At 53.1% G+C, this 22,209-nt stretch overlaps 37 non-coding genes and 1 pseudogene across 37 annotated transcripts; all 38 read left to right on the top strand.

Annotated features, from left to right (window-relative positions):
* Positions 1–68: 68 nt before the first annotated feature.
* LOC148827371 (5S ribosomal RNA) lies at positions 69–187 on the top strand. Its single transcript, XR_016092512.1, has one exon. It is a non-coding gene; the product is annotated as a 5S ribosomal RNA (ribosomal RNA).
* A 456-nt stretch (positions 188–643) lies between these two features.
* On the top strand, positions 644–762 carry LOC148827370 (5S ribosomal RNA). The gene has a single exon (XR_016092511.1). It is a non-coding gene; the product is annotated as a 5S ribosomal RNA (ribosomal RNA).
* A 537-nt stretch (positions 763–1,299) lies between these two features.
* LOC148827369 (5S ribosomal RNA) lies at positions 1,300–1,418 on the top strand. Its single transcript, XR_016092509.1, has one exon. It is a non-coding gene; the product is annotated as a 5S ribosomal RNA (ribosomal RNA).
* Positions 1,419–1,874: 456 nt separating this feature from the next.
* On the top strand, positions 1,875–1,993 carry LOC148827368 (5S ribosomal RNA). Its single transcript, XR_016092508.1, has one exon. It is a non-coding gene; the product is annotated as a 5S ribosomal RNA (ribosomal RNA).
* A 537-nt stretch (positions 1,994–2,530) lies between these two features.
* LOC148827367 (5S ribosomal RNA) lies at positions 2,531–2,649 on the top strand. Its single transcript, XR_016092506.1, has one exon. It is a non-coding gene; the product is annotated as a 5S ribosomal RNA (ribosomal RNA).
* Positions 2,650–3,105: 456 nt separating this feature from the next.
* On the top strand, positions 3,106–3,224 carry LOC148827366 (5S ribosomal RNA). Its single transcript, XR_016092505.1, has one exon. It is a non-coding gene; the product is annotated as a 5S ribosomal RNA (ribosomal RNA).
* A 537-nt stretch (positions 3,225–3,761) lies between these two features.
* Positions 3,762–3,880, top strand: LOC148827365 (5S ribosomal RNA). Its single transcript, XR_016092504.1, has one exon. It is a non-coding gene; the product is annotated as a 5S ribosomal RNA (ribosomal RNA).
* Positions 3,881–4,336: 456 nt separating this feature from the next.
* LOC148827364 (5S ribosomal RNA) lies at positions 4,337–4,455 on the top strand. The gene has a single exon (XR_016092502.1). It is a non-coding gene; the product is annotated as a 5S ribosomal RNA (ribosomal RNA).
* A 537-nt stretch (positions 4,456–4,992) lies between these two features.
* LOC148827363 (5S ribosomal RNA) lies at positions 4,993–5,111 on the top strand. The gene has a single exon (XR_016092501.1). It is a non-coding gene; the product is annotated as a 5S ribosomal RNA (ribosomal RNA).
* A 454-nt stretch (positions 5,112–5,565) lies between these two features.
* Positions 5,566–5,684, top strand: LOC148827362 (5S ribosomal RNA). The gene has a single exon (XR_016092500.1). It is a non-coding gene; the product is annotated as a 5S ribosomal RNA (ribosomal RNA).
* A 456-nt stretch (positions 5,685–6,140) lies between these two features.
* Positions 6,141–6,259, top strand: LOC148827361 (5S ribosomal RNA). The gene has a single exon (XR_016092499.1). It is a non-coding gene; the product is annotated as a 5S ribosomal RNA (ribosomal RNA).
* A 456-nt stretch (positions 6,260–6,715) lies between these two features.
* Positions 6,716–6,834, top strand: LOC148827360 (5S ribosomal RNA). The gene has a single exon (XR_016092498.1). It is a non-coding gene; the product is annotated as a 5S ribosomal RNA (ribosomal RNA).
* A 456-nt stretch (positions 6,835–7,290) lies between these two features.
* Positions 7,291–7,409, top strand: LOC148827359 (5S ribosomal RNA). Its single transcript, XR_016092497.1, has one exon. It is a non-coding gene; the product is annotated as a 5S ribosomal RNA (ribosomal RNA).
* A 456-nt stretch (positions 7,410–7,865) lies between these two features.
* Positions 7,866–7,984, top strand: LOC148827358 (5S ribosomal RNA). Its single transcript, XR_016092495.1, has one exon. It is a non-coding gene; the product is annotated as a 5S ribosomal RNA (ribosomal RNA).
* Positions 7,985–8,440: 456 nt separating this feature from the next.
* LOC148827357 (5S ribosomal RNA) lies at positions 8,441–8,559 on the top strand. The gene has a single exon (XR_016092494.1). It is a non-coding gene; the product is annotated as a 5S ribosomal RNA (ribosomal RNA).
* Positions 8,560–9,015: 456 nt separating this feature from the next.
* Positions 9,016–9,134, top strand: LOC148827356 (5S ribosomal RNA). Its single transcript, XR_016092493.1, has one exon. It is a non-coding gene; the product is annotated as a 5S ribosomal RNA (ribosomal RNA).
* Positions 9,135–9,588: 454 nt separating this feature from the next.
* LOC148827355 (5S ribosomal RNA) lies at positions 9,589–9,707 on the top strand. Its single transcript, XR_016092492.1, has one exon. It is a non-coding gene; the product is annotated as a 5S ribosomal RNA (ribosomal RNA).
* Positions 9,708–10,163: 456 nt separating this feature from the next.
* LOC148827354 (5S ribosomal RNA) lies at positions 10,164–10,282 on the top strand. The gene has a single exon (XR_016092490.1). It is a non-coding gene; the product is annotated as a 5S ribosomal RNA (ribosomal RNA).
* A 456-nt stretch (positions 10,283–10,738) lies between these two features.
* On the top strand, positions 10,739–10,857 carry LOC148827353 (5S ribosomal RNA). The gene has a single exon (XR_016092489.1). It is a non-coding gene; the product is annotated as a 5S ribosomal RNA (ribosomal RNA).
* A 456-nt stretch (positions 10,858–11,313) lies between these two features.
* Positions 11,314–11,432, top strand: LOC148827352 (5S ribosomal RNA). Its single transcript, XR_016093101.1, has one exon. It is a non-coding gene; the product is annotated as a 5S ribosomal RNA (ribosomal RNA).
* A 456-nt stretch (positions 11,433–11,888) lies between these two features.
* On the top strand, positions 11,889–12,007 carry LOC148827351 (5S ribosomal RNA). Its single transcript, XR_016092488.1, has one exon. It is a non-coding gene; the product is annotated as a 5S ribosomal RNA (ribosomal RNA).
* Positions 12,008–12,463: 456 nt separating this feature from the next.
* Positions 12,464–12,582, top strand: LOC148827350 (5S ribosomal RNA). The gene has a single exon (XR_016092487.1). It is a non-coding gene; the product is annotated as a 5S ribosomal RNA (ribosomal RNA).
* A 537-nt stretch (positions 12,583–13,119) lies between these two features.
* On the top strand, positions 13,120–13,238 carry LOC148827349 (5S ribosomal RNA). The gene has a single exon (XR_016092486.1). It is a non-coding gene; the product is annotated as a 5S ribosomal RNA (ribosomal RNA).
* A 456-nt stretch (positions 13,239–13,694) lies between these two features.
* Positions 13,695–13,813, top strand: LOC148827348 (5S ribosomal RNA). Its single transcript, XR_016092484.1, has one exon. It is a non-coding gene; the product is annotated as a 5S ribosomal RNA (ribosomal RNA).
* Positions 13,814–14,269: 456 nt separating this feature from the next.
* LOC148827347 (5S ribosomal RNA) lies at positions 14,270–14,388 on the top strand. Its single transcript, XR_016092483.1, has one exon. It is a non-coding gene; the product is annotated as a 5S ribosomal RNA (ribosomal RNA).
* A 537-nt stretch (positions 14,389–14,925) lies between these two features.
* LOC148827346 (5S ribosomal RNA) lies at positions 14,926–15,044 on the top strand. Its single transcript, XR_016092482.1, has one exon. It is a non-coding gene; the product is annotated as a 5S ribosomal RNA (ribosomal RNA).
* A 456-nt stretch (positions 15,045–15,500) lies between these two features.
* LOC148827345 (5S ribosomal RNA) lies at positions 15,501–15,619 on the top strand. Its single transcript, XR_016092481.1, has one exon. It is a non-coding gene; the product is annotated as a 5S ribosomal RNA (ribosomal RNA).
* A 456-nt stretch (positions 15,620–16,075) lies between these two features.
* On the top strand, positions 16,076–16,194 carry LOC148827344 (5S ribosomal RNA). Its single transcript, XR_016092480.1, has one exon. It is a non-coding gene; the product is annotated as a 5S ribosomal RNA (ribosomal RNA).
* A 456-nt stretch (positions 16,195–16,650) lies between these two features.
* LOC148827343 (5S ribosomal RNA) lies at positions 16,651–16,769 on the top strand. Its single transcript, XR_016092478.1, has one exon. It is a non-coding gene; the product is annotated as a 5S ribosomal RNA (ribosomal RNA).
* A 456-nt stretch (positions 16,770–17,225) lies between these two features.
* On the top strand, positions 17,226–17,344 carry LOC148827342 (5S ribosomal RNA). Its single transcript, XR_016092477.1, has one exon. It is a non-coding gene; the product is annotated as a 5S ribosomal RNA (ribosomal RNA).
* Positions 17,345–17,800: 456 nt separating this feature from the next.
* On the top strand, positions 17,801–17,919 carry LOC148827341 (5S ribosomal RNA). Its single transcript, XR_016092476.1, has one exon. It is a non-coding gene; the product is annotated as a 5S ribosomal RNA (ribosomal RNA).
* A 456-nt stretch (positions 17,920–18,375) lies between these two features.
* LOC148827340 (5S ribosomal RNA) lies at positions 18,376–18,494 on the top strand. The gene has a single exon (XR_016092475.1). It is a non-coding gene; the product is annotated as a 5S ribosomal RNA (ribosomal RNA).
* Positions 18,495–18,950: 456 nt separating this feature from the next.
* Positions 18,951–19,069, top strand: LOC148827339 (5S ribosomal RNA). Its single transcript, XR_016092473.1, has one exon. It is a non-coding gene; the product is annotated as a 5S ribosomal RNA (ribosomal RNA).
* Positions 19,070–19,525: 456 nt separating this feature from the next.
* On the top strand, positions 19,526–19,644 carry LOC148827338 (5S ribosomal RNA; annotated as a pseudogene).
* Positions 19,645–20,100: 456 nt separating this feature from the next.
* On the top strand, positions 20,101–20,219 carry LOC148827337 (5S ribosomal RNA). The gene has a single exon (XR_016092472.1). It is a non-coding gene; the product is annotated as a 5S ribosomal RNA (ribosomal RNA).
* A 456-nt stretch (positions 20,220–20,675) lies between these two features.
* Positions 20,676–20,794, top strand: LOC148827336 (5S ribosomal RNA). The gene has a single exon (XR_016092471.1). It is a non-coding gene; the product is annotated as a 5S ribosomal RNA (ribosomal RNA).
* Positions 20,795–21,250: 456 nt separating this feature from the next.
* On the top strand, positions 21,251–21,369 carry LOC148827335 (5S ribosomal RNA). Its single transcript, XR_016092470.1, has one exon. It is a non-coding gene; the product is annotated as a 5S ribosomal RNA (ribosomal RNA).
* A 456-nt stretch (positions 21,370–21,825) lies between these two features.
* On the top strand, positions 21,826–21,944 carry LOC148827334 (5S ribosomal RNA). Its single transcript, XR_016092469.1, has one exon. It is a non-coding gene; the product is annotated as a 5S ribosomal RNA (ribosomal RNA).
* Positions 21,945–22,209: the final 265 nt, after the last annotated feature.

Below are 22,209 nucleotides of genomic sequence, written 5' to 3'. Positions count from 1 at the left end.
AGCAGCGTCGTAAAAGAGGTGACGGAGCTGTCCTCTCTATAAGAAGGGTGCCAGCGAGCCTTGCTCTCGCTTACGGCCACACCCCCTTGAGCACGCCTGATCTCGTCTGATCTCGGAAGCTAAACAGGGATGGGCCTGGTTAGTACTTGGATGGGAGACCGCCTGGGAATACCAGGTGCTGTAAGCTTTTAAGCGCAGGAGGCGCCCTATCCCCGCTCGCTCGCTCATTCCCCTGTTCACACGTGCAGTGCGGCTTGTCCGTCTGTTTATTTGTCAGCTTTGGCGAGACACGGGTGCTTGTGTATTAGCGTGAGCGTTTTTTATTCTGATCATGAACAGTTTTACAAGTCCGCAAAGGATCGAGGAAAGGTTTATCGCCAGCTGAAAAGAGACACAGCGCTTCGGCTGTGGAGACTTGTTCGGCTGGCGTTCGGGGAGTCGCGTTTTTCAGAATTGTATTGAGATCGTTTTCCACAGAGCTCAGATGTCAAAGCACAGCAGCAGCTCTCCACAGCGATCCTCTATAGCGCCCTTTCTCCCGCAGCTCCGTCCTCATTGGAAGGAAGCAAGAAAAAAGCAGCGTCGTAAAAGAGGTGACGGAGCTGTCCTCTCTATAAGAAGGGTGCCAGCGAGCCTTGCTCTCGCTTACGGCCACACCCCCTTGAGCACGCCTGATCTCGTCTGATCTCGGAAGCTAAACAGGGATGGGCCTGGTTAGTACTTGGATGGGAGACCGCCTGGGAATACCAGGTGCTGTAAGCTTTTAAGCGCAGGAGGCGCCCTATCCCCGCTCGCTCGCTCATTCCCCTGTTCACACGTGCAGTGCGGCTTGTCCGTCTGTTTATTTGTCAGCTTTGGCGAGACACGGGTGCTTGTGTATTAGCGTGAGCGTTTTTTATTCTGATCATGAACAGTTTTACAAGTCCGCAAAGGATCGAGGAAAGGTTTATCGCCAGCTGAAAAGAGACACAGCGCTTCGGCTGTGGAGACTTGTTCGGCTGGCGTTCGGGGAGTCGCGTTTTTCAGAATTGTATTGAGATCGTTTTCCACAGAGCTCAGATGTCAAAGCACAGCAGCAGCTCTCCACAGCGATCCTCTATAGCGCCCTTTCTCCCGCAGCTCCGTCCTCATTGGAAGGAAGCAAGAGTGAAAGGCTGAAGTGAAATAGAGCGGGGACGAAGGCAGTGAAGAGAGAGAACGTGGGAAGAAGAGAAAAACTCAAGGGAAAAAAAGCAGCGTCGTAAAAGAGGTGACGGAGCTGTCCTCTCTATAAGAAGGGTGCCAGCGAGCCTTGCTCTCGCTTACGGCCACACCCCCTTGAGCACGCCTGATCTCGTCTGATCTCGGAAGCTAAACAGGGATGGGCCTGGTTAGTACTTGGATGGGAGACCGCCTGGGAATACCAGGTGCTGTAAGCTTTTAAGCGCAGGAGGCGCCCTATCCCCGCTCGCTCGCTCATTCCCCTGTTCACACGTGCAGTGCGGCTTGTCCGTCTGTTTATTTGTCAGCTTTGGCGAGACACGGGTGCTTGTGTATTAGCGTGAGCGTTTTTTATTCTGATCATGAACAGTTTTACAAGTCCGCAAAGGATCGAGGAAAGGTTTATCGCCAGCTGAAAAGAGACACAGCGCTTCGGCTGTGGAGACTTGTTCGGCTGGCGTTCGGGGAGTCGCGTTTTTCAGAATTGTATTGAGATCGTTTTCCACAGAGCTCAGATGTCAAAGCACAGCAGCAGCTCTCCACAGCGATCCTCTATAGCGCCCTTTCTCCCGCAGCTCCGTCCTCATTGGAAGGAAGCAAGAAAAAAGCAGCGTCGTAAAAGAGGTGACGGAGCTGTCCTCTCTATAAGAAGGGTGCCAGCGAGCCTTGCTCTCGCTTACGGCCACACCCCCTTGAGCACGCCTGATCTCGTCTGATCTCGGAAGCTAAACAGGGATGGGCCTGGTTAGTACTTGGATGGGAGACCGCCTGGGAATACCAGGTGCTGTAAGCTTTTAAGCGCAGGAGGCGCCCTATCCCCGCTCGCTCGCTCATTCCCCTGTTCACACGTGCAGTGCGGCTTGTCCGTCTGTTTATTTGTCAGCTTTGGCGAGACACGGGTGCTTGTGTATTAGCGTGAGCGTTTTTTATTCTGATCATGAACAGTTTTACAAGTCCGCAAAGGATCGAGGAAAGGTTTATCGCCAGCTGAAAAGAGACACAGCGCTTCGGCTGTGGAGACTTGTTCGGCTGGCGTTCGGGGAGTCGCGTTTTTCAGAATTGTATTGAGATCGTTTTCCACAGAGCTCAGATGTCAAAGCACAGCAGCAGCTCTCCACAGCGATCCTCTATAGCGCCCTTTCTCCCGCAGCTCCGTCCTCATTGGAAGGAAGCAAGAGTGAAAGGCTGAAGTGAAATAGAGCGGGGACGAAGGCAGTGAAGAGAGAGAACGTGGGAAGAAGAGAAAAACGCAAGGGAAAAAAAGCAGCGTCGTAAAAGAGGTGACGGAGCTGTCCTCTCTATAAGAAGGGTGCCAGCGAGCCTTGCTCTCGCTTACGGCCACACCCCCTTGAGCACGCCTGATCTCGTCTGATCTCGGAAGCTAAACAGGGATGGGCCTGGTTAGTACTTGGATGGGAGACCGCCTGGGAATACCAGGTGCTGTAAGCTTTTAAGCGCAGGAGGCGCCCTATCCCCGCTCGCTCGCTCATTCCCCTGTTCACACGTGCAGTGCGGCTTGTCCGTCTGTTTATTTGTCAGCTTTGGCGAGACACGGGTGCTTGTGTATTAGCGTGAGCGTTTTTTATTCTGATCATGAACAGTTTTACAAGTCCGCAAAGGATCGAGGAAAGGTTTATCGCCAGCTGAAAAGAGACACAGCGCTTCGGCTGTGGAGACTTGTTCGGCTGGCGTTCGGGGAGTCGCGTTTTTCAGAATTGTATTGAGATCGTTTTCCACAGAGCTCAGATGTCAAAGCACAGCAGCAGCTCTCCACAGCGATCCTCTATAGCGCCCTTTCTCCCGCAGCTCCGTCCTCATTGGAAGGAAGCAAGAAAAAAGCAGCGTCGTAAAAGAGGTGACGGAGCTGTCCTCTCTATAAGAAGGGTGCCAGCGAGCCTTGCTCTCGCTTACGGCCACACCCCCTTGAGCACGCCTGATCTCGTCTGATCTCGGAAGCTAAACAGGGATGGGCCTGGTTAGTACTTGGATGGGAGACCGCCTGGGAATACCAGGTGCTGTAAGCTTTTAAGCGCAGGAGGCGCCCTATCCCCGCTCGCTCGCTCATTCCCCTGTTCACACGTGCAGTGCGGCTTGTCCGTCTGTTTATTTGTCAGCTTTGGCGAGACACGGGTGCTTGTGTATTAGCGTGAGCGTTTTTTATTCTGATCATGAACAGTTTTACAAGTCCGCAAAGGATCGAGGAAAGGTTTATCGCCAGCTGAAAAGAGACACAGCGCTTCGGCTGTGGAGACTTGTTCGGCTGGCGTTCGGGGAGTCGCGTTTTTCAGAATTGTATTGAGATCGTTTTCCACAGAGCTCAGATGTCAAAGCACAGCAGCAGCTCTCCACAGCGATCCTCTATAGCGCCCTTTCTCCCGCAGCTCCGTCCTCATTGGAAGGAAGCAAGAGTGAAAGGCTGAAGTGAAATAGAGCGGGGACGAAGGCAGTGAAGAGAGAGAACGTGGGAAGAAGAGAAAAACGCAAGGGAAAAAAAGCAGCGTCGTAAAAGAGGTGACGGAGCTGTCCTCTCTATAAGAAGGGTGCCAGCGAGCCTTGCTCTTGCTTACGGCCACACCCCCTTGAGCACGCCTGATCTCGTCTGATCTCGGAAGCTAAACAGGGATGGGCCTGGTTAGTACTTGGATGGGAGACCGCCTGGGAATACCAGGTGCTGTAAGCTTTTAAGCGCAGGAGGCGCCCTATCCCCGCTCGCTCGCTCATTCCCCTGTTCACACGTGCAGTGCGGCTTGTCCGTCTGTTTATTTGTCAGCTTTGGCGAGACACGGGTGCTTGTGTATTAGCGTGAGCGTTTTTTATTCTGATCATGAACAGTTTTACAAGTCCGCAAAGGATCGAGGAAAGGTTTATCGCCAGCTGAAAAGAGACACAGCGCTTCGGCTGTGGAGACTTGTTCGGCTGGCGTTCGGGGAGTCGCGTTTTTCAGAATTGTATTGAGATCGTTTTCCACAGAGCTCAGATGTCAAAGCACAGCAGCAGCTCTCCACAGCGATCCTCTATAGCGCCCTTTCTCCCGCAGCTCCGTCCTCATTGGAAGGAAGCAAGAAAAAAGCAGCGTCGTAAAAGAGGTGACGGAGCTGTCCTCTCTATAAGAAGGGTGCCAGCGAGCCTTGCTCTCGCTTACGGCCACACCCCCTTGAGCACGCCTGATCTCGTCTGATCTCGGAAGCTAAACAGGGATGGGCCTGGTTAGTACTTGGATGGGAGACCGCCTGGGAATACCAGGTGCTGTAAGCTTTTAAGCGCAGGAGGCGCCCTATCCCCGCTCGCTCGCTCATTCCCCTGTTCACACGTGCAGTGCGGCTTGTCCGTCTGTTTATTTGTCAGCTTTGGCGAGACACGGGTGCTTGTGTATTAGCGTGAGCGTTTTTTATTCTGATCATGAACAGTTTTACAAGTCCGCAAAGGATCGAGGAAAGGTTTATCGCCAGCTGAAAAGAGACACAGCGCTTCGGCTGTGGAGACTTGTTCGGCTGGCGTTCGGGGAGTCGCGTTTTTCAGAATTGTATTGAGATCGTTTTCCACAGAGCTCAGATGTCAAAGCACAGCAGCAGCTCTCCACAGCGATCCTCTATAGCGCCCTTTCTCCCGCAGCTCCGTCCTCATTGGAAGGAAGCAAGAGTGAAAGGCTGAAGTGAAATAGAGCGGGGACGAAGGCAGTGAAGAGAGAGAACGTGGGAAGAAGAGAAAAACGCAAGGGAAAAAAAGCAGCGTCGTAAAAGAGGTGACGGAGCTGTCCTCTCTATAAGAAGGGTGCCAGCGAGCCTTGCTCTCGCTTACGGCCACACCCCCTTGAGCACGCCTGATCTCGTCTGATCTCGGAAGCTAAACAGGGATGGGCCTGGTTAGTACTTGGATGGGAGACCGCCTGGGAATACCAGGTGCTGTAAGCTTTTAAGCGCAGGAGGCGCCCTATCCCCGCTCGCTCGCTCATTCCCCTGTTCACACGTGCAGTGCGGCTTGTCCGTCTGTTTATTTGTCAGCTTTGGCGAGACACGGGTGCTTGTGTATTAGCGTGAGCGTTTTTTATTCTGATCATGAACAGTTTTACAAGTCCGCAAAGGATCGAGGAAAGGTTTATCGCCAGCTGAAAAGAGACAGCGCTTCGGCTGTGGAGACTTGTTCGGCTGGCGTTCGGGGAGTCGCGTTTTTCAGAATTGTATTGAGATCGTTTTCCACAGAGCTCAGATGTCAAAGCACAGCAGCAGCTCTCCACAGCGATCCTCTATAGCGCCCTTTCTCCCGCAGCTCCGTCCTCATTGGAAGGAAGCAAGAAAAAAGCAGCGTCGTAAAAGAGGTGACGGAGCTGTCCTCTCTATAAGAAGGGTGCCAGCGAGCCTTGCTCTCGCTTACGGCCACACCCCCTTGAGCACGCCTGATCTCGTCTGATCTCGGAAGCTAAACAGGGATGGGCCTGGTTAGTACTTGGATGGGAGACCGCCTGGGAATACCAGGTGCTGTAAGCTTTTAAGCGCAGGAGGCGCCCTATCCCCGCTCGCTCGCTCATTCCCCTGTTCACACGTGCAGTGCGGCTTGTCCGTCTGTTTATTTGTCAGCTTTGGCGAGACACGGGTGCTTGTGTATTAGCGTGAGCGTTTTTTATTCTGATCATGAACAGTTTTACAAGTCCGCAAAGGATCGAGGAAAGGTTTATCGCCAGCTGAAAAGAGACACAGCGCTTCGGCTGTGGAGACTTGTTCGGCTGGCGTTCGGGGAGTCGCGTTTTTCAGAATTGTATTGAGATCGTTTTCCACAGAGCTCAGATGTCAAAGCACAGCAGCAGCTCTCCACAGCGATCCTCTATAGCGCCCTTTCTCCCGCAGCTCCGTCCTCATTGGAAGGAAGCAAGAAAAAAGCAGCGTCGTAAAAGAGGTGACGGAGCTGTCCTCTCTATAAGAAGGGTGCCAGCGAGCCTTGCTCTCGCTTACGGCCACACCCCCTTGAGCACGCCTGATCTCGTCTGATCTCGGAAGCTAAACAGGGATGGGCCTGGTTAGTACTTGGATGGGAGACCGCCTGGGAATACCAGGTGCTGTAAGCTTTTAAGCGCAGGAGGCGCCCTATCCCCGCTCGCTCGCTCATTCCCCTGTTCACACGTGCAGTGCGGCTTGTCCGTCTGTTTATTTGTCAGCTTTGGCGAGACACGGGTGCTTGTGTATTAGCGTGAGCGTTTTTTATTCTGATCATGAACAGTTTTACAAGTCCGCAAAGGATCGAGGAAAGGTTTATCGCCAGCTGAAAAGAGACACAGCGCTTCGGCTGTGGAGACTTGTTCGGCTGGCGTTCGGGGAGTCGCGTTTTTCAGAATTGTATTGAGATCGTTTTCCACAGAGCTCAGATGTCAAAGCACAGCAGCAGCTCTCCACAGCGATCCTCTATAGCGCCCTTTCTCCCGCAGCTCCGTCCTCATTGGAAGGAAGCAAGAAAAAAGCAGCGTCGTAAAAGAGGTGACGGAGCTGTCCTCTCTATAAGAAGGGTGCCAGCGAGCCTTGCTCTCGCTTACGGCCACACCCCCTTGAGCACGCCTGATCTCGTCTGATCTCGGAAGCTAAACAGGGATGGGCCTGGTTAGTACTTGGATGGGAGACCGCCTGGGAATACCAGGTGCTGTAAGCTTTTAAGCGCAGGAGGCGCCCTATCCCCGCTCGCTCGCTCATTCCCCTGTTCACACGTGCAGTGCGGCTTGTCCGTCTGTTTATTTGTCAGCTTTGGCGAGACACGGGTGCTTGTGTATTAGCGTGAGCGTTTTTTATTCTGATCATGAACAGTTTTACAAGTCCGCAAAGGATCGAGGAAAGGTTTATCGCCAGCTGAAAAGAGACACAGCGCTTCGGCTGTGGAGACTTGTTCGGCTGGCGTTCGGGGAGTCGCGTTTTTCAGAATTGTATTGAGATCGTTTTCCACAGAGCTCAGATGTCAAAGCACAGCAGCAGCTCTCCACAGCGATCCTCTATAGCGCCCTTTCTCCCGCAGCTCCGTCCTCATTGGAAGGAAGCAAGAAAAAAGCAGCGTCGTAAAAGAGGTGACGGAGCTGTCCTCTCTATAAGAAGGGTGCCAGCGAGCCTTGCTCTCGCTTACGGCCACACCCCCTTGAGCACGCCTGATCTCGTCTGATCTCGGAAGCTAAACAGGGATGGGCCTGGTTAGTACTTGGATGGGAGACCGCCTGGGAATACCAGGTGCTGTAAGCTTTTAAGCGCAGGAGGCGCCCTATCCCCGCTCGCTCGCTCATTCCCCTGTTCACACGTGCAGTGCGGCTTGTCCGTCTGTTTATTTGTCAGCTTTGGCGAGACACGGGTGCTTGTGTATTAGCGTGAGCGTTTTTTATTCTGATCATGAACAGTTTTACAAGTCCGCAAAGGATCGAGGAAAGGTTTATCGCCAGCTGAAAAGAGACACAGCGCTTCGGCTGTGGAGACTTGTTCGGCTGGCGTTCGGGGAGTCGCATTTTTCAGAATTGTATTGAGATCGTTTTCCACAGAGCTCAGATGTCAAAGCACAGCAGCAGCTCTCCACAGCGATCCTCTATAGCGCCCTTTCTCCCGCAGCTCCGTCCTCATTGGAAGGAAGCAAGAAAAAAGCAGCGTCGTAAAAGAGGTGACGGAGCTGTCCTCTCTATAAGAAGGGTGCCAGCGAGCCTTGCTCTCGCTTACGGCCACACCCCCTTGAGCACGCCTGATCTCGTCTGATCTCGGAAGCTAAACAGGGATGGGCCTGGTTAGTACTTGGATGGGAGACCGCCTGGGAATACCAGGTGCTGTAAGCTTTTAAGCGCAGGAGGCGCCCTATCCCCGCTCGCTCGCTCATTCCCCTGTTCACACGTGCAGTGCGGCTTGTCCGTCTGTTTATTTGTCAGCTTTGGCGAGACACGGGTGCTTGTGTATTAGCGTGAGCGTTTTTTATTCTGATCATGAACAGTTTTACAAGTCCGCAAAGGATCGAGGAAAGGTTTATCGCCAGCTGAAAAGAGACACAGCGCTTCGGCTGTGGAGACTTGTTCGGCTGGCGTTCGGGGAGTCGCGTTTTTCAGAATTGTATTGAGATCGTTTTCCACAGAGCTCAGATGTCAAAGCACAGCAGCAGCTCTCCACAGCGATCCTCTATAGCGCCCTTTCTCCCGCAGCTCCGTCCTCATTGGAAGGAAGCAAGAAAAAAGCAGCGTCGTAAAAGAGGTGACGGAGCTGTCCTCTCTATAAGAAGGGTGCCAGCGAGCCTTGCTCTCGCTTACGGCCACACCCCCTTGAGCACGCCTGATCTCGTCTGATCTCGGAAGCTAAACAGGGATGGGCCTGGTTAGTACTTGGATGGGAGACCGCCTGGGAATACCAGGTGCTGTAAGCTTTTAAGCGCAGGAGGCGCCCTATCCCCGCTCGCTCGCTCATTCCCCTGTTCACACGTGCAGTGCGGCTTGTCCGTCTGTTTATTTGTCAGCTTTGGCGAGACACGGGTGCTTGTGTATTAGCGTGAGCGTTTTTTATTCTGATCATGAACAGTTTTACAAGTCCGCAAAGGATCGAGGAAAGGTTTATCGCCAGCTGAAAAGAGACACAGCGCTTCGGCTGTGGAGACTTGTTCGGCTGGCGTTCGGGGAGTCGCGTTTTTCAGAATTGTATTGAGATCGTTTTCCACAGAGCTCAGATGTCAAAGCACAGCAGCAGCTCTCCACAGCGATCCTCTATAGCGCCCTTTCTCCCGCAGCTCCGTCCTCATTGGAAGGAAGCAAGAAAAAAGCAGCGTCGTAAAAGAGGTGACGGAGCTGTCCTCTCTATAAGAAGGGTGCCAGCGAGCCTTGCTCTCGCTTACGGCCACACCCCCTTGAGCACGCCTGATCTCGTCTGATCTCGGAAGCTAAACAGGGATGGGCCTGGTTAGTACTTGGATGGGAGACCGCCTGGGAATACCAGGTGCTGTAAGCTTTTAAGCGCAGGAGGCGCCCTATCCCCGCTCGCTCGCTCATTCCCCTGTTCACACGTGCAGTGCGGCTTGTCCGTCTGTTTATTTGTCAGCTTTGGCGAGACACGGGTGCTTGTGTATTAGCGTGAGCGTTTTTTATTCTGATCATGAACAGTTTTACAAGTCCGCAAAGGATCGAGGAAAGGTTTATCGCCAGCTGAAAAGAGACAGCGCTTCGGCTGTGGAGACTTGTTCGGCTGGCGTTCGGGGAGTCGCGTTTTTCAGAATTGTATTGAGATCGTTTTCCACAGAGCTCAGATGTCAAAGCACAGCAGCAGCTCTCCACAGCGATCCTCTATAGCGCCCTTTCTCCCGCAGCTCCGTCCTCATTGGAAGGAAGCAAGAAAAAAGCAGCGTCGTAAAAGAGGTGACGGAGCTGTCCTCTCTATAAGAAGGGTGCCAGCGAGCCTTGCTCTCGCTTACGGCCACACCCCCTTGAGCACGCCTGATCTCGTCTGATCTCGGAAGCTAAACAGGGATGGGCCTGGTTAGTACTTGGATGGGAGACCGCCTGGGAATACCAGGTGCTGTAAGCTTTTAAGCGCAGGAGGCGCCCTATCCCCGCTCGCTCGCTCATTCCCCTGTTCACACGTGCAGTGCGGCTTGTCCGTCTGTTTATTTGTCAGCTTTGGCGAGACACGGGTGCTTGTGTATTAGCGTGAGCGTTTTTTATTCTGATCATGAACAGTTTTACAAGTCCGCAAAGGATCGAGGAAAGGTTTATCGCCAGCTGAAAAGAGACACAGCGCTTCGGCTGTGGAGACTTGTTCGGCTGGCGTTCGGGGAGTCGCGTTTTTCAGAATTGTATTGAGATCGTTTTCCACAGAGCTCAGATGTCAAAGCACAGCAGCAGCTCTCCACAGCGATCCTCTATAGCGCCCTTTCTCCCGCAGCTCCGTCCTCATTGGAAGGAAGCAAGAAAAAAGCAGCGTCGTAAAAGAGGTGACGGAGCTGTCCTCTCTATAAGAAGGGTGCCAGCGAGCCTTGCTCTCGCTTACGGCCACACCCCCTTGAGCACGCCTGATCTCGTCTGATCTCGGAAGCTAAACAGGGATGGGCCTGGTTAGTACTTGGATGGGAGACCGCCTGGGAATACCAGGTGCTGTAAGCTTTTAAGCGCAGGAGGCGCCCTATCCCCGCTCGCTCGCTCATTCCCCTGTTCACACGTGCAGTGCGGCTTGTCCGTCTGTTTATTTGTCAGCTTTGGCGAGACACGGGTGCTTGTGTATTAGCGTGAGCGTTTTTTATTCTGATCATGAACAGTTTTACAAGTCCGCAAAGGATCGAGGAAAGGTTTATCGCCAGCTGAAAAGAGACACAGCGCTTCGGCTGTGGAGACTTGTTCGGCTGGCGTTCGGGGAGTCGCGTTTTTCAGAATTGTATTGAGATCGTTTTCCACAGAGCTCAGATGTCAAAGCACAGCAGCAGCTCTCCACAGCGATCCTCTATAGCGCCCTTTCTCCCGCAGCTCCGTCCTCATTGGAAGGAAGCAAGAAAAAAGCAGCGTCGTAAAAGAGGTGACGGAGCTGTCCTCTCTATAAGAAGGGTGCCAGCGAGCCTTGCTCTCGCTTACGGCCACACCCCCTTGAGCACGCCTGATCTCGTCTGATCTCGGAAGCTAAACAGGGATGGGCCTGGTTAGTACTTGGATGGGAGACCGCCTGGGAATACCAGGTGCTGTAAGCTTTTAAGCGCAGGAGGCGCCCTATCCCCGCTCGCTCGCTCATTCCCCTGTTCACACGTGCAGTGCGGCTTGTCCGTCTGTTTATTTGTCAGCTTTGGCGAGACACGGGTGCTTGTGTATTAGCGTGAGCGTTTTTTATTCTGATCATGAACAGTTTTACAAGTCCGCAAAGGATCGAGGAAAGGTTTATCGCCAGCTGAAAAGAGACACAGCGCTTCGGCTGTGGAGACTTGTTCGGCTGGCGTTCGGGGAGTCGCGTTTTTCAGAATTGTATTGAGATCGTTTTCCACAGAGCTCAGATGTCAAAGCACAGCAGCAGCTCTCCACAGCGATCCTCTATAGCGCCCTTTCTCCCGCAGCTCCGTCCTCATTGGAAGGAAGCAAGAAAAAAGCAGCGTCGTAAAAGAGGTGACGGAGCTGTCCTCTCTATAAGAAGGGTGCCAGCGAGCCTTGCTCTCGCTTACGGCCACACCCCCTTGAGCACACCTGATCTCGTCTGATCTCGGAAGCTAAACAGGGATGGGCCTGGTTAGTACTTGGATGGGAGACCGCCTGGGAATACCAGGTGCTGTAAGCTTTTAAGCGCAGGAGGCGCCCTATCCCCGCTCGCTCGCTCATTCCCCTGTTCACACGTGCAGTGCGGCTTGTCCGTCTGTTTATTTGTCAGCTTTGGCGAGACACGGGTGCTTGTGTATTAGCGTGAGCGTTTTTTATTCTGATCATGAACAGTTTTACAAGTCCGCAAAGGATCGAGGAAAGGTTTATCGCCAGCTGAAAAGAGACACAGCGCTTCGGCTGTGGAGACTTGTTCGGCTGGCGTTCGGGGAGTCGCGTTTTTCAGAATTGTATTGAGATCGTTTTCCACAGAGCTCAGATGTCAAAGCACAGCAGCAGCTCTCCACAGCGATCCTCTATAGCGCCCTTTCTCCCGCAGCTCCATCCTCATTGGAAGGAAGCAAGAAAAAAGCAGCGTCGTAAAAGAGGTGACGGAGCTGTCCTCTCTATAAGAAGGGTGCCAGCGAGCCTTGCTCTCGCTTACGGCCACACCCCCTTGAGCACGCCTGATCTCGTCTGATCTCGGAAGCTAAACAGGGATGGGCCTGGTTAGTACTTGGATGGGAGACCGCCTGGGAATACCAGGTGCTGTAAGCTCTTAAGCGCAGGAGGCGCCCTATCCCCGCTCGCTCGCTCATTCCCCTGTTCACACGTGCAGTGCGGCTTGTCCGTCTGTTTATTTGTCAGCTTTGGCGAGACACGGGTGCTTGTGTATTAGCGTGAGCGTTTTTTATTCTGATCATGAACAGTTTTACAAGTCCGCAAAGGATCGAGGAAAGGTTTATCGCCAGCTGAAAAGAGACACAGCGCTTCGGCTGTGGAGACTTGTTCGGCTGGCGTTCGGGGAGTCGCGTTTTTCAGAATTGTATTGAGATCGTTTTCCACAGAGCTCAGATGTCAAAGCACAGCAGCAGCTCTCCACAGCGATCCTCTATAGCGCCCTTTCTCCCGCAGCTCCGTCCTCATTGGAAGGAAGCAAGAAAAAAGCAGCGTCGTAAAAGAGGTGACGGAGCTGTCCTCTCTATAAGAAGGGTGCCAGCGAGCCTTGCTCTCGCTTACGGCCACACCCCCTTGAGCACGCCTGATCTCGTCTGATCTCGGAAGCTAAACAGGGATGGGCCTGGTTAGTACTTGGATGGGAGACCGCCTGGGAATACCAGGTGCTGTAAGCTTTTAAGCGCAGGAGGCGCCCTATCCCCGCTCGCTCGCTCATTCCCCTGTTCACACGTGCAGTGCGGCTTGTCCGTCTGTTTATTTGTCAGCTTTGGCGAGACACGGGTGCTTGTGTATTAGCGTGAGCGTTTTTTATTCTGATCATGAACAGTTTTACAAGTCCGCAAAGGATCGAGGAAAGGTTTATCGCCAGCTGAAAAGAGACACAGCGCTTCGGCTGTGGAGACTTGTTCGGCTGGCGTTCGGGGAGTCGCGTTTTTCAGAATTGTATTGAGATCGTTTTCCACAGAGCTCAGATGTCAAAGCACAGCAGCAGCTCTCCACAGCGATCCTCTATAGCGCCCTTTCTCCCGCAGCTCCGTCCTCATTGGAAGGAAGCAAGAGTGAAAGGCTGAAGTGAAATAGAGCGGGGACGAAGGCAGTGAAGAGAGAGAACGTGGGAAGAAGAGAAAAACGCAAGGGAAAAAAAGCAGCGTCGTAAAAGAGGTGACGGAGCTGTCCTCTCTATAAGAAGGGTGCCAGCGAGCCTTGCTCTCGCTTACGGCCACACCCCCTTGAGCACGCCTGATCTCGTCTGATCTCGGAAGCTAAACAGGGATGGGCCTGGTTAGTACTTGGATGGGAGACCGCCTGGGAATACCAGGTGCTGTAAGCTTTTAAGCGCAGGAGGCGCCCTATCCCCGCTCGCTCGCTCATTCCCCTGTTCACACGTGCAGTGCGGCTTGTCCGTCTGTTTATTTGTCAGCTTTGGCGAGACACGGGTGCTTGTGTATTAGCGTGAGCGTTTTTTATTCTGATCATGAACAGTTTTACAAGTCCGCAAAGGATCGAGGAAAGGTTTATCGCCAGCTGAAAAGAGACACATCGCTTCGGCTGTGGAGACTTGTTCGGCTGGCGTTCGGGGAGTCGCGTTTTTCAGAATTGTATTGAGATCGTTTTCCACAGAGCTCAGATGTCAAAGCACAGCAGCAGCTCTCCACAGCGATCCTCTATAGCGCCCTTTCTCCCGCAGCTCCGTCCTCATTGGAAGGAAGCAAGAAAAAAGCAGCGTCGTAAAAGAGGTGACGGAGCTGTCCTCTCTATAAGAAGGGTGCCAGCGAGCCTTGCTCTCGCTTACGGCCACACCCCCTTGAGCACGCCTGATCTCGTCTGATCTCGGAAGCTAAACAGGGATGGGCCTGGTTAGTACTTGGATGGGAGACCGCCTGGGAATACCAGGTGCTGTAAGCTTTTAAGCGCAGGAGGCGCCCTATCCCCGCTCGCTCGCTCATTCCCCTGTTCACACGTGCAGTGCGGCTTGTCCGTCTGTTTATTTGTCAGCTTTGGCGAGACACGGGTGCTTGTGTATTAGCGTGAGCGTTTTTTATTCTGATCATGAACAGTTTTACAAGTCCGCAAAGGATCGAGGAAAGGTTTATCGCCAGCTGAAAAGAGACACAGCGCTTCGGCTGTGGAGACTTGTTCGGCTGGCGTTCGGGGAGTCGCGTTTTTCAGAATTGTATTGAGATCGTTTTCCACAGAGCTCAGATGTCAAAGCACAGCAGCAGCTCTCCACAGCGATCCTCTATAGCGCCCTTTCTCCCGCAGCTCCGTCCTCATTGGAAGGAAGCAAGAAAAAAGCAGCGTCGTAAAAGAGGTGACGGAGCTGTCCTCTCTATAAGAAGGGTGCCAGCGAGCCTTGCTCTCGCTTACGGCCACACCCCCTTGAGCACGCCTGATCTCGTCTGATCTCGGAAGCTAAACAGGGATGGGCCTGGTTAGTACTTGGATGGGAGACCGCCTGGGAATACCAGGTGCTGTAAGCTTTTAAGCGCAGGAGGCGCCCTATCCCCGCTCGCTCGCTCATTCCCCTGTTCACACGTGCAGTGCGGCTTGTCCGTCTGTTTATTTGTCAGCTTTGGCGAGACACGGGTGCTTGTGTATTAGCGTGAGCGTTTTTTATTCTGATCATGAACAGTTTTACAAGTCCGCAAAGGATCGAGGAAAGGTTTATCGCCAGCTGAAAAGAGACACAGCGCTTCGGCTGTGGAGACTTGTTCGGCTGGCGTTCGGGGAGTCGCGTTTTTCAGAATTGTATTGAGATCGTTTTCCACAGAGCTCAGATGTCAAAGCACAGCAGCAGCTCTCCACAGCGATCCTCTATAGCGCCCTTTCTCCCGCAGCTCCGTCCTCATTGGAAGGAAGCAAGAGTGAAAGGCTGAAGTGAAATAGAGCGGGGACGAAGGCAGTGAAGAGAGAGAACGTGGGAAGAAGAGAAAAACGCAAGGGAAAAAAAGCAGCGTCGTAAAAGAGGTGACGGAGCTGTCCTCTCTATAAGAAGGGTGCCAGCGAGCCTTGCTCTTGCTTACGGCCACACCCCCTTGAGCACGCCTGATCTCGTCTGATCTCGGAAGCTAAACAGGGATGGGCCTGGTTAGTACTTGGATGGGAGACCGCCTGGGAATACCAGGTGCTGTAAGCTTTTAAGCGCAGGAGGCGCCCTATCCCCGCTCGCTCGCTCATTCCCCTGTTCACACGTGCAGTGCGGCTTGTCCGTCTGTTTATTTGTCAGCTTTGGCGAGACACGGGTGCTTGTGTATTAGCGTGAGCGTTTTTTATTCTGATCATGAACAGTTTTACAAGTCCGCAAAGGATCGAGGAAAGGTTTATCGCCAGCTGAAAAGAGACACAGCGCTTCGGCTGTGGAGACTTGTTCGGCTGGCGTTCGGGGAGTCGCGTTTTTCAGAATTGTATTGAGATCGTTTTCCACAGAGCTCAGATGTCAAAGCAAAGCAGCAGCTCTCCACAGCGATCCTCTATAGCGCCCTTTCTCCCGCAGCTCCGTCCTCATTGGAAGGAAGCAAGAAAAAAGCAGCGTCGTAAAAGAGGTGACGGAGCTGTCCTCTCTATAAGAAGGGTGCCAGCGAGCCTTGCTCTCGCTTACGGCCACACCCCCTTGAGCACGCCTGATCTCGTCTGATCTCGGAAGCTAAACAGGGATGGGCCTGGTTAGTACTTGGATGGGAGACCGCCTGGGAATACCAGGTGCTGTAAGCTTTTAAGCGCAGGAGGCGCCCTATCCCCGCTCGCTCGCTCATTCCCCTGTTCACACGTGCAGTGCGGCTTGTCCGTCTGTTTATTTGTCAGCTTTGGCGAGACACGGGTGCTTGTGTATTAGCGTGAGCGTTTTTTATTCTGATCATGAACAGTTTTACAAGTCCGCAAAGGATCGAGGAAAGGTTTATCGCCAGCTGAAAAGAGACACAGCGCTTCGGCTGTGGAGACTTGTTCGGCTGGCGTTCGGGGAGTCGCGTTTTTCAGAATTGTATTGAGATCGTTTTCCACAGAGCTCAGATGTCAAAGCACAGCAGCAGCTCTCCACAGCGATCCTCTATAGCGCCCTTTCTCCCGCAGCTCCGTCCTCATTGGAAGGAAGCAAGAAAAAAGCAGCGTCGTAAAAGAGGTGACGGAGCTGTCCTCTCTATAAGAAGGGTGCCAGCGAGCCTCGCTCTCGCTTACGGCCACACCCCCTTGAGCACGCCTGATCTCGTCTGATCTCGGAAGCTAAACAGGGATGGGCCTGGTTAGTACTTGGATGGGAGACCGCCTGGGAATACCAGGTGCTGTAAGCTTTTAAGCTCAGGAGGCGCCCTATCCCCGCTCGCTCGCTCATTCCCCTGTTCACACGTGCAGTGCGGCTTGTCCGTCTGTTTATTTGTCAGCTTTGGCGAGACACGGGTGCTTGTGTATTAGCGTGAGCGTTTTTTATTCTGATCATGAACAGTTTTACAAGTCCGCAAAGGATCGAGGAAAGGTTTATCGCCAGCTGAAAAGAGACACAGCGCTTCGGCTGTGGAGACTTGTTCGGCTGGCGTTCGGGGAGTCGCGTTTTTCAGAATTGTATTGAGATCGTTTTCCACAGAGCTCAGATGTCAAAGCACAGCAGCAGCTCTCCACAGCGATCCTCTATAGCGCCCTTTCTCCCGCAGCTCCGTCCTCATTGGAAGGAAGCAAGAAAAAAGCAGCGTCGTAAAAGAGGTGACGGAGCTGTCCTCTCTATAAGAAGGGTGCCAGCGAGCCTTGCTCTCGCTTACGGCCACACCCCCTTGAGCACGCCTGATCTCGTCTGATCTCGGAAGCTAAACAGGGATGGGCCTGGTTAGTACTTGGATGGGAGACCGCCTGGGAATACCAGGTGCTGTAAGCTTTTAAGCGCAGGAGGCGCCCTATCCCCGCTCGCTCGCTCATTCCCCTGTTCACACGTGCAGTGCGGCTTGTCCGTCTGTTTATTTGTCAGCTTTGGCGAGACACGGGTGCTTGTGTATTAGCGTGAGCGTTTTTTATTCTGATCATGAACAGTTTTACAAGTCCGCAAAGGATCGAGGAAAGGTTTATCGCCAGCTGAAAAGAGACACAGCGCTTCGGCTGTGGAGACTTGTTCGGCTGGCGTTCGGGGAGTCGCGTTTTTCAGAATTGTATTGAGATCGTTTTCCACAGAGCTCAGATGTCAAAGCACAGCAGCAGCTCTCCACAGCGATCCTCTATAGCGCCCTTTCTCCCGCAGCTCCGTCCTCATTGGAAGGAAGCAAGAAAAAAGCAGCGTCGTAAAAGAGGTGACGGAGCTGTCCTCTCTATAAGAAGGGTGCCAGCGAGCCTTGCTCTCGCTTACGGCCACACCCCCTTGAGCACGCCTGATCTCGTCTGATCTCGGAAGCTAAACAGGGATGGGCCTGGTTAGTACTTGGATGGGAGACCGCCTGGGAATACCAGGTGCTGTAAGCTTTTAAGCGCAGGAGGCGCCCTATCCCCGCTCGCTCGCTCATTCCCCTGTTCACACGTGCAGTGCGGCTTGTCCGTCTGTTTATTTGTCAGCTTTGGCGAGACACGGGTGCTTGTGTATTAGCGTGAGCGTTTTTTATTCTGATCATGAACAGTTTTACAAGTCCGCAAAGGATCGAGGAAAGGTTTATCGCCAGCTGAAAAGAGACACAGCGCTTCGGCTGTGGAGACTTGTTCGGCTGGCGTTCGGGGAGTCGCGTTTTTCAGAATTGTATTGAGATCGTTTTCCACAGAGCTCAGATGTCAAAGCACAGCAGCAGCTCTCCACAGCGATCCTCTATAGCGCCCTTTCTCCCGCAGCTCCGTCCTCATTGGAAGGAAGCAAGAAAAAAGCAGCGTCGTAAAAGAGGTGACGGAGCTGTCCTCTCTATAAGAAGGGTGCCAGCGAGCCTTGCTCTCGCTTACGGCCACACCCCCTTGAGCACGCCTGATCTCGTCTGATCTCGGAAGCTAAACAGGGATGGGCCTGGTTAGTACTTGGATGGGAGACCGCCTGGGAATACCAGGTGCTGTAAGCTTTTAAGCGCAGGAGGCGCCCTATCCCCGCTCGCTCGCTCATTCCCCTGTTCACACGTGCAGTGCGGCTTGTCCGTCTGTTTATTTGTCAGCTTTGGCGAGACACGGGTGCTTGTGTATTAGCGTGAGCGTTTTTTATTCTGATCATGAACAGTTTTACAAGTCCGCAAAGGATCGAGGAAAGGTTTATCGCCAGCTGAAAAGAGACACAGCGCTTCGGCTGTGGAGACTTGTTCGGCTGGCGTTCGGGGAGTCGCGTTTTTCAGAATTGTATTGAGATCGTTTTCCACAGAGCTCAGATGTCAAAGCACAGCAGCAGCTCTCCACAGCGATCCTCTATAGCGCCCTTTCTCCCGCAGCTCCGTCCTCATTGGAAGGAAGCAAGAAAAAAGCAGCGTCGTAAAAGAGGTGACGGAGCTGTCCTCTCTATAAGAAGGGTGCCAGCGAGCCTTGCTCTCGCTTACGGCCACACCCCCTTGAGCACGCCTGATCTCGTCTGATCTCGGAAGCTAAACAGGGATGGGCCTGGTTAGTACTTGGATGGGAGACCGCCTGGGAATACCAGGTGCTGTAAGCTTTTAAGCGCAGGAGGCGCCCTATCCCCGCTCGCTCGCTCATTCCCCTGTTCACACGTGCAGTGCGGCTTGTCCGTCTGTTTATTTGTCAGCTTTGGCGAGACACGGGTGCTTGTGTATTAGCGTGAGCGTTTTTTATTCTGATCATGAACAGTTTTACAAGTCCGCAAAGGATCGAGGAAAGGTTTATCGCCAGCTGAAAAGAGACACAGCGCTTCGGCTGTGGAGACTTGTTCGGCTGGCGTTCGGGGAGTCGCGTTTTTCAGAATTGTATTGAGATCGTTTTCCACAGAGCTCAGATGTCAAAGCACAGCAGCAGCTCTCCACAGCGATCCTCTATAGCGCCCTTTCTCCCGCAGCTCCGTCCTCATTGGAAGGAAGCAAGAAAAAAGCAGCGTCGTAAAAGAGGTGACGGAGCTGTCCTCTCTATAAGAAGGGTGCCAGCGAGCCTTGCTCTCGCTTACGGCCACACCCCCTTGAGCACGCCTGATCTCGTCTGATCTCGGAAGCTAAACAGGGATGGGCCTGGTTAGTACTTGGATGGGAGACCGCCTGGGAATACCAGGTGCTGTAAGCTTTTAAGCGCAGGAGGCGCCCTATCCCCGCTCGCTCGCTCATTCCCCTGTTCACACGTGCAGTGCGGCTTGTCCGTCTGTTTATTTGTCAGCTTTGGCGAGACACGGGTGCTTGTGTATTAGCGTGAGCGTTTTTTATTCTGATCATGAACAGTTTTACAAGTCCGCAAAGGATCGAGGAAAGGTTTATCGCCAGCTGAAAAGAGACACAGCGCTTCGGCTGTGGAGACTTGTTCGGCTGGCGTTCGGGGAGTCGCGTTTTTCAGAATTGTATTGAGATCGTTTTCCACAGAGCTCAGATGTCAAAGCACAGCAGCAGCTCTCCACAGCGATCCTCTATAGCGCCCTTTCTCCCGCAGCTCCGTCCTCATTGGAAGGAAGCAAGAAAAAAGCAGCGTCGTAAAAGAGGTGACGGAGCTGTCCTCTCTATAAGAAGGGTGCCAGCGAGCCTTGCTCTCGCTTACGGCCACACCCCCTTGAGCACGCCTGATCTCGTCTGATCTCGGAAGCTAAACAGGGATGGGCCTGGTTAGTATTTGGATGGGAGACCGCCTGGGAATACCAGGTGCTGTAAGCTTTTAAGCGCAGGAGGCGCCCTATCCCCGCTCGCTCGCTCATTCCCCTGTTCACACGTGCAGTGCGGCTTGTCCGTCTGTTTATTTGTCAGCTTTGGCGAGACACGGGTGCTTGTGTATTAGCGTGAGCGTTTTTTATTCTGATCATGAACAGTTTTACAAGTCCGCAAAGGATCGAGGAAAGGTTTATCGCCAGCTGAAAAGAGACACAGCGCTTCGGCTGTGGAGACTTGTTCGGCTGGCGTTCGGGGAGTCGCGTTTTTCAGAATTGTATTGAGATCGTTTTCCACAGAGCTCAGATGTCAAAGCACAGCAGCAGCTCTCCACAGCGATCCTCTATAGCGCCCTTTCTCCCGCAGCTCCGTCCTCATTGGAAGGAAGCAAGAAAAAAGCAGCGTCGTAAAAGAGGTGACGGAGCTGTCCTCTCTATAAGAAGGGTGCCAGCGAGCCTTGCTCTCGCTTACGGCCACACCCCCTTGAGCACGCCTGATCTCGTCTGATCTCGGAAGCTAAACAGGGATGGGCCTGGTTAGTACTTGGATGGGAGACCGCCTGGGAATACCAGGTGCTGTAAGCTTTTAAGCGCAGGAGGCGCCCTATCCCCGCTCGCTCGCTCATTCCCCTGTTCACACGTGCAGTGCGGCTTGTCCGTCTGTTTATTTGTCAGCTTTGGCGAGACACGGGTGCTTGTGTATTAGCGTGAGCGTTTTTTATTCTGATCATGAACAGTTTTACAAGTCCGCAAAGGATCGAGGAAAGGTTTATCGCCAGCTGAAAAGAGACACAGCGCTTCGGCTGTGGAGACTTGTTCGGCTGGCGTTCGGGGAGTCGCGTTTTTCAGAATTGTATTGAGATCGTTTTCCACAGAGCTCAGATGTCAAAGCACAGCAGCAGCTCTCCACAGCGATCCTCTATAGCGCCCTTTCTCCCGCAGCTCCGTCCTCATTGGAAGGAAGCAAGAAAAAAGCAGCGTCGTAAAAGAGGTGACGGAGCTGTCCTCTCTATAAGAAGGGTGCCAGCGAGCCTTGCTCTCGCTTACGGCCACACCCCCTTGAGCACGCCTGATCTCGTCTGATCTCGGAAGCTAAACAGGGATGGGCCTGGTTAGTACTTGGATGGGAGACCGCCTGGGAATACCAGGTGCTGTAAGCTTTTAAGCGCAGGAGGCGCCCTATCCCCGCTCGCTCGCTCATTCCCCTGTTCACACGTGCAGTGCGGCTTGTCCGTCTGTTTATTTGTCAGCTTTGGCGAGACACGGGTGCTTGTGTATTAGCGTGAGCGTTTTTTATTCTGATCATGAACAGTTTTACAAGTCCGCAAAGGATCGAGGAAAGGTTTATCGCCAGCTGAAAAGAGACACAGCGCTTCGGCTGTGGAGACTTGTTCGGCTGGCGTTCGGGGAGTCGCGTTTTTCAGAATTGTATTGAGATCGTTTTCCACAGAGCTCAGATGTCAAAGCACAGCAGCAGCTCTCCACAGCGATCCTCTATAGCGCCCTTTCTCCCGCAGCTCCGTCCTCATTGGAAGGAAGCAAGAAAAAAGCAGCGTCGTAAAAGAGGTGACGGAGCTGTCCTCTCTATAAGAAGGGTGCCAGCGAGCCTTGCTCTCGCTTACGGCCACACCCCCTTGAGCACGCCTGATCTCGTCTGATCTCGGAAGCTAAACAGGGATGGGCCTGGTTAGTACTTGGATGGGAGACCGCCTGGGAATACCAGGTGCTGTAAGCTTTTAAGCGCAGGAGGCGCCCTATCCCCGCTCGCTCGCTCATTCCCCTGTTCACACGTGCAGTGCGGCTTGTCCGTCTGTTTATTTGTCAGCTTTGGCGAGACACGGGTGCTTGTGTATTAGCGTGAGCGTTTTTTATTCTGATCATGAACAGTTTTACAAGTCCGCAAAGGATCGAGGAAAGGTTTATCGCCAGCTGAAAAGAGACACAGCGCTTCGGCTGTGGAGACTTGTTCGGCTGGCGTTCGGGGAGTCGCGTTTTTCAGAATTGTATTGAGATCGTTTTCCACAGAGCTCAGATGTCAAAGCACAGCAGCAGCTCTCCACAGCGATCCTCTATAGCGCCCTTTCTCCCGCAGCTCCGTCCTCATTGGAAGGAAGCAAGAAAAAAGCAGCGTCGTAAAAGAGGTGACGGAGCTGTCCTCTCTATAAGAAGGGTGCCAGCGAGCCTTGCTCTCGCTTACGGCCACACCCCCTTGAGCACGCCTGATCTCGTCTGATCTCGGAAGCTAAACAGGGATGGGCCTGGTTAGTACTTGGATGGGAGACCGCCTGGGAATACCAGGTGCTGTAAGCTTTTAAGCGCAGGAGGCGCCCTATCCCCGCTCGCTCGCTCATTCCCCTGTTCACACGTGCAGTGCGGCTTGTCCGTCTGTTTATTTGTCAGCTTTGGCGAGACACGGGTGCTTGTGTATTAGCGTGAGCGTTTTTTATTCTGATCATGAACAGTTTTACAAGTCCGCAAAGGATCGAGGAAAGGTTTATCGCCAGCTGAAAAGAGACACAGCGCTTCGGCTGTGGAGACTTGTTCGGCTGGCGTTCGGGGAGTCGCGTTTTTCAGA

Source organism: Atractosteus spatula, chromosome 10 (assembly GCF_055471065.1).
Source record: "Atractosteus spatula isolate fAtrSpa1 chromosome 10, fAtrSpa1.hap1, whole genome shotgun sequence".
NCBI lineage: Eukaryota > Metazoa > Chordata > Actinopteri > Semionotiformes > Lepisosteidae > Atractosteus > Atractosteus spatula.
The sequence above is the reverse complement of the archived record's forward strand: the minus strand, read 5'-3'. Positions and strand labels throughout refer to the sequence as shown.